This window comes from Ovis canadensis, chromosome 15 (assembly GCF_042477335.2).
Source record: "Ovis canadensis isolate MfBH-ARS-UI-01 breed Bighorn chromosome 15, ARS-UI_OviCan_v2, whole genome shotgun sequence".
In the NCBI taxonomy this organism is placed as follows: Eukaryota; Metazoa; Chordata; class Mammalia; order Artiodactyla; family Bovidae; genus Ovis; species Ovis canadensis.
In genome coordinates, this window is record NC_091259.1 from 53,536,087 (window position 1) to 53,545,967 (window position 9,881).

Sequence of the window (9,881 nt, forward strand, 5' to 3'; positions counted from 1 at the left end):
TAAGACAAGAAATATAACTGTGAAGGGGAACATTCAGTGAAGATTATTAGGACAACTTGTAAATCATTCAGACAAAAATTAGTATCCTCACATAATAAATCTCAGATACATAAATCAGGACATTGTTAATAGTTCAAAGTAGACTGGGATAAATCAGAGCACATTCATTACATTTTAGGAGATTAGGAATTTCTCAGCTTGGGAAAATTAAGGGAAATGATCAAGAATCAGGATAACTATCAGGAGATACATTGTTAAATATGTTGAAAATAAAACTTGTCCATAGGAAGTCAAATGCAAAAAGTAAACTGAAAACAGCTAATGTTTATAGGAAATTTGACAAATAAAGGGCTGAAATTTAAATTAGTAAAACCACTTTATAACTGTTGGCATTAACTACTAATGAGGGCTCCTTGGAAAAACTGTTGATTCTAGAGCTGAGGCTGGGAGTATATGAGCTAAGAGTCTAGAGCTTCTTGTTATGCCAGAAAGTAAGGAAAGGAAAAGGATTAGGTATATCAGAAATACATAAGAACAAACCCAAAAGAGCTCCCAGTGGCAAAGTAAATAACATTGTATTGGATCATAACCTAAAGGATAAAACAAGTGTCTATGTCCAAACTGATAAAAATAAATTAATGGGGGTGGGGTGGGGGGAGACAAATCTTACAGAAGAATTCCAAATACTTTTTGTAGCAGTTTCCTCCTCCAGGAGGTAGATCTTACCCCCAGCCCACTACCACCTAGGAGTGTGAACCATGAAGAAACCTGACAAATACTGGTGATTAAGGTTAATATCATCAACCTTAAGTCACCACTGACAGTATGTACCACTGATGTGATTGATGAGAAAGGCTTATGACCACCATGATATTCTTCTCCTAAATCTGTAATCCCAGTCTAACCATGAGGAAAATACTAGACAAACTTAAATGAAATGCTACAAATACCTGGCCAGTACTTCTCAAAACTATCAAGATCAAAAATAAGGAAAGACTGAGCTCTTTCCTATCTTGCAAGATGGCGGGTGAAAAGGCTAAGAAGCCAGATACTAAGGGTAAAAACCCCAAAGCCAAGAAGGCTGATGCTGGTGAGAAAATTTAAAAAGTGAAGAAGGTTAAGAAGGGGAAACCCCACTGCAGCTGAAACCCTGTCCAGATCAGAGGAATTGGTAGATATTCCCAATCGGCTATGTGTTACAGAAAGGCTTGTACAAGAGGAAGTACTCAGTGGCGAAATCCAAGGTTGAAAAGAAAAAGAAGATGCAGGTTCTTGCTACTGTCACAAAACCAGTTGGTGGTAACAAGAATGGTGGTACCTGAGTGGTCAAACTGCGCAAAATGCTTAGGTATTATCGTACTGAAGATGTGCCTGGAAAGCTGCTGAGTCATGGCAGAAAACCCTTCAGTAAGCCTGTGAGAAAGCAGGGCACCAGCATCACTCCAGGGGCCATACAGATCATCCTCACTGGGTGCCACAGAGGCAAGCGGTCACTGTCCTGAAGCAAGCCGGGCAGTAGCTTGCTACTTGTGACTGGGCCTCTGTCCCTCAATCAGGTTCCTCTGCACAGAACACACCAGAAATTTGTCATTACTGCCTCCTCTAAAATTGATACCAGTGGAATGAAAATCCCAGAACATCTCACTGATGCTTACTTCAAGAAGAAGCTGTGTAAGTCTAGGCAACAGGAAGGTGAGATCTCTGACCCACCCACAGAGGGAGAAATAGAAGACTACAGAGCAGCACAAGGCCGATCAGAAAGGGTGTGGACTCAAATTCTGCAAAGAATCAAAGCTGCTCCTCAGCTCCAGGGCTACCCCCAACTCTGTGTTTGCTCTCACAAATGGAATTTACCCTCACCAAGTAGTGTTCTGAACTTCTTACAAGGAGCCTAATTAAGTAACTTGCACATCCATCCCCACCCCCCCAAAAACCCACAAAACTAAAAAAAAAACAAGGAAAGACTGAGAAACTGTTACAGACCAGAGAAGACTAAGGAGACAAGATGCCTAATGACAATATGGTGTCTTGGAAAGGATTCAAGAGCAGAAAGAATACCAGGAAAAATATTGTGAAATCTGAACTAAGTGTGAATAATAGTTTTAGTTCATATCTTTGCTGTTACGAATATACTACAGTAATGCAAGATGTTAAAAATAGGGGAAATTGGGTGATGGGTGCATTAGAACTCTTTCCATAAATCTAAAACTATTCTAAAACAAAATGGTTATTTTTAGTTGAATTTATGTATACCCTATGGCTTAGGAATTATAGTCCTCAGAATATACCTAACAGAAATGTGTGTGTGCAAGTATATGCCAAGAGACATACAAAAATAGCCACATCAGCATTGTTTGCCAATTCTTATGCACTGGAAAAGATCCAGAGTAACACTATAAGTAGAACCAATAAATTAACTGCAATAAATTCATACATCAAAATCCTAGACAGCAAAGAAAATATATGACCTGTAGCTACATGCCATTAGGATGAATCACACAAACATTACCCATGAAAGAAGTCAACCCCCCAAAGATTATAAACTATATAATTCAATTTATAAAAAAAATCAAAACTAAAAAAGTAAAAAAAAACCTAAACTGGTATACTGTTTACAGATACACATATAAGTGTTAAAGCCATATTTAAAAAATGGGCTAGTGGTAAGGAAGTAGCTACCAAAAAAAACTGGCTTATTGTTACCTCTGCAGGGAGGGAGGAATTTGTAATCAGGAAAGATCCCCTGGGCTCTTGGGCACTCTATAGTAATGGTAATAAGTTAATATAGTGTAATATAGCAATAGTAATGTTCTATTCCTTGATCTGGTGACGGCTTACATGGGTAATCATTCAGTTGTCACTCACTAAATGCACATTTATTTTGAATACTGTCTTCTATATGAGTTATAGTCTCCTCTAAAATAACGATTTTAGTTCATATGACCAGAAAGAAATAAGACAAATATATTAGAAAAGCACTTAAATAAAATTATTGCAAATAACCACTTCAGACAGAGGGGAAAATGGATAATAAATATTTCAGAAAATGGTCAAACTTAAGCAGATACCAAACTAACACAAACCAGGTGATACCACTCCACACTTATTAAAATGGCAAAAAATAAAGTTTAAAAACACCACCACATTGACAATGAGAATGGGATGGACCATTGTTAGTGTAAATGTTATTTGCTACACTCTTGAATGCTGCGTGTTTAACACGACTATGCAGAACTTCAAAAACATACATGACTTTTCAATCAGTAACCTCTCTCTGGGAAATTAACCAATGAGAAGAATTACAAATACAGAAAAGAAAGTGTTGGGCATAACAGAATAATTTTCTGTGCATAACATAAATGTCAACTAATTAAAATTTAAAGATGATTAATGAAATGAATGCATAAAAAATGAAACACTTTTTCAGCTATTAAAATGATCTCTTCATACAGCAATATGCAACACATGCATGGTTAAAAGCAAATAGTAGGAGTATGAAGATTACAACCAAAGAACTGAAACCTCTGCATTAAAAAAAAAAAAATACACCAAAGTATCAACCACGGTTGTGTTTTGGGCTTAGGACAATCTGTGACAACTTTCTTTAATAAGATTACATTACTTAAATAAGTGAAAAAAAATAAAAAGGTGAAAGGCAATATATTTGTCAAATGTTAAAAAAGACAAAGAAATGAATACCTGTACTTGAATTTGGCGAGTGGGAGTTCAAGGGAAACCTCTGTGAAGAGAGCAATTTTAGGTCTCTGCTGGGGAAGAAGGAGTGTGAGTGATAGTCTCAGTACTATGGGGGTAGAGGGTGACTGATGCAGTGAGCAAATACGCGCTATTCTTTTCAGAACTTTGCTACTTACAGGGGGAAAAAGAACTTCAGCGAGGAGCCCAGAGACTGCAGAGCTGACAGTTTTGTTTTCAGTGCGGCGAGAATGGGGCGGAGGCTGCATGGGGTGGAGGAATAAAGGCGAAGCACAGGTGGAGGGAAGAATCCGGGATTGAAGGATAAACACCTGCTGGGGCAGAGAGGCGAGAGGAGTGCCGGAATCCATTAGGATTCACGAAAGAGGGGAAAATCATACCACCTGACCGTTAAGAAGCAGGCGTTGCACTCGGGAGTTAAAGGCCACACTAGGTCTTCGACCAAACTGGACTCCTCACCCACGTGCGCACCTCATCCCGGGCTCCCCGCCTCCCCAGGTGCGGCGGACTGGAACGTGGGAAGTGGCCTCTCCCGCCGGGTCTTCTCCCGCGCCCTCCAGCCGGCTGCGTTCTCCACTCGGGGGGTCCTAGCAGCTCCCCTCCTGGGCCTCGGGCTGGGGTCGGCCTGCCCTTCCTTGTCTTCCACACAGAATGCGGGTTCTGGCAAGACTCTCACGGGGTGTAACTGTATTTTAGAGCTGGCAAAACACGCGCAGAGAAGAGGGTTATTCCATACCTTGAGTCGCACGGTGGACACTGGTGGCGAAGATTCCATTCCAGCTCTGAAAACCGCGAACCAGAGAGAAAGGAAAAAGAGAAGGGGTACCCTCTAATGCGAAAGGGAAACTCATTCTTAGATCGTTTCACTAAAACTCCCTCCGGAGCTGCGAGTGCTGCAAAAGCGCGCCCAGGGCAGCGTGGACCGCCTGGGGGCGGTTGGACCCGCAAGGCCTGGCCATTAGTTCGCGGGGCAAGGGGCGGCTCTCACCCTCCCGCTCCCTGCCTGAGTCTCAGTCTGAGAACAGCTTTATGACACATTGCTGCTAGGAAAAGATACATTGTTCATTATAGGCTCCTCTGGGTGCAGCACACCTTGGAGCACACAGCCTCCTTTCCAGATAATCAATAACGTGGGGAAGAGAGAGTCTGGGAGTTGGGCCTAGCTCCTCTGACCTTTCCTAGACTGGAGGATTCCTAATAAACCACTTCCCTTTATTCATCCATCCAATAATTCCTGTAATTTTTGAGCATCTGTTTCCTGCCTGACAGTTTTCTTGGTCTTCTCTTGAAGGGAATAAAATATCCAAATTTTCCTCCCATCCTCCTGACTCCCACCCCTCCCATGGAGCTTACAGTCTATTGAAGAAGTAGAGATCTATCAGAAGTGTAGTATATCTTATGTTATCTTTGCTAAGGAGAACAGTGGGGTAAGGGAGCTAGTGCTGGTAGGTGGGGGATAGTGAGGGTCCTATTTCTCTTAGGGTGGAAAGGGAAGACACTGCTAAGGTAACATTTGCAGAAAGGGCATGGGCCAAGCAGATAAGAGATCCTGGTGATGGAGCAGCCAGGGAGCCCCTCCAGCAAGAGCCTGACTGATCAATACGAGGAACATTTGAGTTAAATCGAACATCATGGTCACCATGACTCCGTGTTGATATATAGATGGTGCAATTTCATCCAAATCCCACATGACTAGAACTGCTCTTGTATGAATATGGCCTTGGTCCTTCAAAGTTGACTTCCACCCTAATAAATGGAATTAGAATCGTCTAATTCTTGGATGGGAGACCTTAGATCAAAAAGGCAAACACGTGTCCGTTTAGGATGGCTTCCTGTTTTCTCAGGACTAACCATTCTAAAGACATTTTCTGGGTGACACAGCAGCAAGATTTGGGAGATTCTAGAATTGTCCATAATCTCATTTAAGGTAGTATTTCTCCAGCTGGAAGCTTCATGGAGAGTTTTAAACCTTATTGGCAAAGTAGGAGCCAGAATCCATTGTCATTAAGTAAATATACACTCTAAGCAGCTGATACTAACGGTTCAGGCATGCTGGTTAGCAAGATGGATCCAACAACCTCAATCACACTCAGAAATTAGAATCCTAGATTGTAAAGATTCATATAAAAATTAATTAAAAAGGATAACCAATAGTGTGAGGGTGAGAGAAAACCAAGTACCTTCTCTTGGTTTGACTCCAGCTTACTATATGTATTGGCTATCTAACAGCTATCCAAGTAATGTGTTAAATATTATATTCACAGGTCCATACATCTTAAGAGAAGCTATGCATGTTAGAAGTTTTGGTTCTGAAACCATTTCTAACATGCTCATAAAATCATGAAATAGAACATTTATTTCATGAAAAATTTAAAAAGGAAACTGTTAAAGAAACAAAGTTTTAGAAACTGAGGGTCCTGGAACTGTACATTAGTAAAAATGAATTAGACATCTGCATTTTTATTTAATTTACAAATATCTGGCCATATTTGAGTTTACATAAATGAACAACCTTTATGTCTGGCTCTAGGTGAGTGATCACACCATTGTGATTATATGGGTTGTAAAGATCTTATTTGTACAGTTCTTCAGTGTATTCTTGCCACCTCTTCTTAATATCATCTGCTTCTGTTAGGTCCATACCATTTCTGTCCTTTATTGTGCCCATCATTGCATGAAATGTTCCCTTGGTATCTCTAATTTTCTTGAAGAGATCTCTGCTGCTGCTGCTAAGTCACTTCAGTCGTGTCTAACTCTGTGTGACCTCATAGATGGCAGCCCACCAGGCTTCCCCGTCCCTAGGATTCTCCAGGCAAGAACACTGGAGTGGGTTGCCATTTCCTTCTCCAATGCATGAAAGTGAAAAGTGAAAGTTAAGTCGCTCAGTCATGCCCAACCCTCAGCGACCCCATGGACTGCAGCCTTCTAGGCTCCTCCATCCATGGGATTTTCCAGGCAAGAGTACTGGAGCGGGGTGCCATTGCCTTCTTCATGAAGAGATCTCTAGTCTTTCCTATTCTATTGTTTTCCTCTATTCCTTTGCATTGATCACTGAGGAAAGCTTTCTTATTTCTCCTTGCTATTCTTTGGAACTCTGCATTCAAACGGGTATATCTTTCATTTTCTCCTTTGTCTTTCACTTCTCTTCTTTTTTCAGCTATTTGTAAGACCTCCTCAGACAAACATTTTGCCTTTTTCCATTTCTTTTTCTTGGGCATGGTTTTGATCACAGCCTCCTGTATGATGTCACGAACCTCCATCCATAGTTCTTCAGGCACTCTATCAGATCTAATCCCTTGAATCTATTTGTCACTTCCACTGTATAATCGTAAGGATTTGATTTAGGTCATGCCTGAATGGTCTACTGGTTTTCCCTACTTTTTTCAATTTAAGTCTGAGTCTGGCAATAAGGAGTTCATGATCTGAGCCACAGTTAGCTCCCAGTGTTGTTTTTGCTGACTGTATAGAGCTTCTCCATCGTTGACTGCAAAGAGTACAATCAATCGGATTTCAGTATTGACCATCTGGTGATGTCCATGTGTAGAGTCTTTTCTTGCATTGTTGGAAGAGGGTGTTTGCTATGACCAGTGCATTCTCTTGGTAAAACTCCATTAGCCTTTGCCCTGGTTCATTCTGTACTCCAAACCAAATTTGCCTGTTATTCCAGGTATTTCTTGACTTCCTACTTTTGCATTCCAGTCCCCTATAATGAAAAGGACATCTTTTTTGGGTGTTAGTTCTAGAAGGCCTTGTAGGTCTTCATAGAACTGTTCAACTTCAGCTTCTTCAGCATTACTGGCCAGGGCATAGACTTGGATTACTGTGATATTGAATGGTTTGCCTTGGAAATGAACAGAGATCGTTCTGCCATTTTTGAGATTGCATCCAAGTACTGCATTTCAGACTCTCTCTTTTTCTTTTTTTTTTCACTATGATGGCTAGTCCATTTCTTCTAAGGTATGCTTGCCCAGAGTAATTTGGAAAACTCAGCAGTGGCCACAGTACTGGAAAAGGTCACTTTTCATTCTAATCCCAAAGAAAGGCAATACCGAAGAATGCTCAAACCAAAGAATGCACAATTGCACTCATCTCACACACTAGCAAAGTAATGCTCAAAATTCTCCAAGCCAGGCTTCAACAGCATGTGAACTGTGAACTTCCAGATGTTCAAACTGGATTTAGAAAAGGCAGAGGAACCAGAGATCAAATTGCCAATATCCGTCGGATCCTCATAAAAGCAAGAGAGTTCCAGAAAAACATCTACTTCTGCTTTATTGACTATGCCAAAGCCATTGACTGTGTGGATCACAACAAACTGCGGAAAATTTGACAAGAGATGGGAATACCAGACCACCTGACCTGCCTCCCGAGAAATCTGTATGCAGGTCAGGAAGCAACAGTTAGAACTGGACATGGAACAACAGACTGGTTCCAAATCGGGAAAGGAGTACATCAAGGCTGTATATTGTCACTCTGCTTATTTAACTTATATGCAGAGTACATCAAGAGAAATGCTGGACTGGATGAAGCACAAGCTGGAATCAAGATTGCTAGGAAAAATATCAGAAACCTCAGATATGCAGATGACACCACCCTTATGGCAGAAAGCAAAGAAGAACTAAAGAGCCTGTTGATGAATGTGAAAGAGGAGAGTGAAAAAGTTGCCTTAAAACTCAACATTCAGAAAACTAAGATCATGGCATCTGGTCCCATCATTTAATGGCAAATAGATGGGGAAACAATAGAAACAATGACAGACTTTATTTTGGGGGGGCTCCAAAATCACTGCAGATGGTGACTGCAGCCATGAAATTAAAAGACTCTTGCTCCTTGGAAGAAAAGCTATGGCCAATGTAGACAGCATACTAAAAAGCAGAGACATTACTTTGCCAACAAAGGTCCATCTAGTCAAAGCCATGGTTTTTCCAGTAGTCATGTATGGATGTGAGAGTTGGACTAAACGAAAGCTGAGCACCAAGGCATTGATGTTTTTGACCTGTGGTGTTGGAGAAGACTCTTTTTAAAAAATTAATTAATTTATTTATTTTAGTTGGAGGCTAATTACTTTACAATATTGTAGTGGCTTTAGTCATACATTGGCATGAATCAGCCACAGGTATATACGTGTTCCCCATCCTGAACTCCCCTCCCACCTTCCTCCCTATCCCATCCCTCAGGGCCATCCCAGTACACTGGCCTTTAGTGCCCTGACTCATGCATAGATCATGAATTGGCAATCTATTTCACATATGGTAATAAACGTGTTTCAACGCTATTCTCTCAAATCATCCCATCCCCGCCTTCTTCCAGAGTCCAACAGTCTGTTATTTAATATCTGTGTCTCTTTTGCTGTCTTGCATATAGGATCATCATTACCATCTTTCTAAATTCCATATATATGTGTTAATATACTGTATTGGTGTTTTTCTTTCTGACTTACTTCACTCTGTATAATAGGCTCCAGTTTCATCCACCTCATTAGAACTGATTCAAATGCATTCTTTTTAATAGCCGAGTAATATTCCATTATGTATATGTACCACAGCTTTTTTTATCAATTTGTCTGCCGATGGACATCTAGGTTGCTTCCATGTCCTAGCTATTGTAAACAGTGCTGCGATGAACTTTGGGGTACACAAGTCTCTTTCAATTCTGATTTCCTCAGTGTGTATGCCCCGCAGTGGGATTGCTGGGTCCTATGGCAGTTCTATTTCCAGTTTTTTAAGGAATCTCCACACTGATGGAGGACTCTTGAGAGTCCCTTGGATGCAAGGAGATCAAACCAGTCAATCCTAAAGGAAATCAGTCCTAAATATTCATTGGAAGGACTGATGCTGAAGCTGAAATTCCAACACTTTCGCCACCCGATGCAAAAAACTGACTCACTGGAAAAGACCCTGATGCTGAGAAAGACTGAAGGCAGGAGGGAAAACGGAGGACAGGGGATGAGATGGTTGGGTGGATGGCATCACAGACTCGATGGACATGAGTTTAAGCAGGTTCCAGGGGTTGGTGATGGACAGGGAAGCTTGGCGTGCTGCAGTCCATGGGGTCGCAAAGAATCGGACACGACTGAGGGACTAAATTGACTGAATCCAGCTGAGAGAACACGATGATACCAGAGAAGCCTAAGACTTAGCAGGAAGAGAAGAGGAAGAAAAGCCCAA

General features: G+C 41.1%; 1 pseudogene; it reads left to right on the forward strand.

Moving 5' to 3' along the window:
• The first annotated feature begins 1,020 nt into the window (after positions 1–1,020).
• LOC138421361 (large ribosomal subunit protein eL6 pseudogene) lies at positions 1,021–1,875 on the forward strand (annotated as a pseudogene).
• Positions 1,876–9,881: the final 8,006 nt, after the last annotated feature.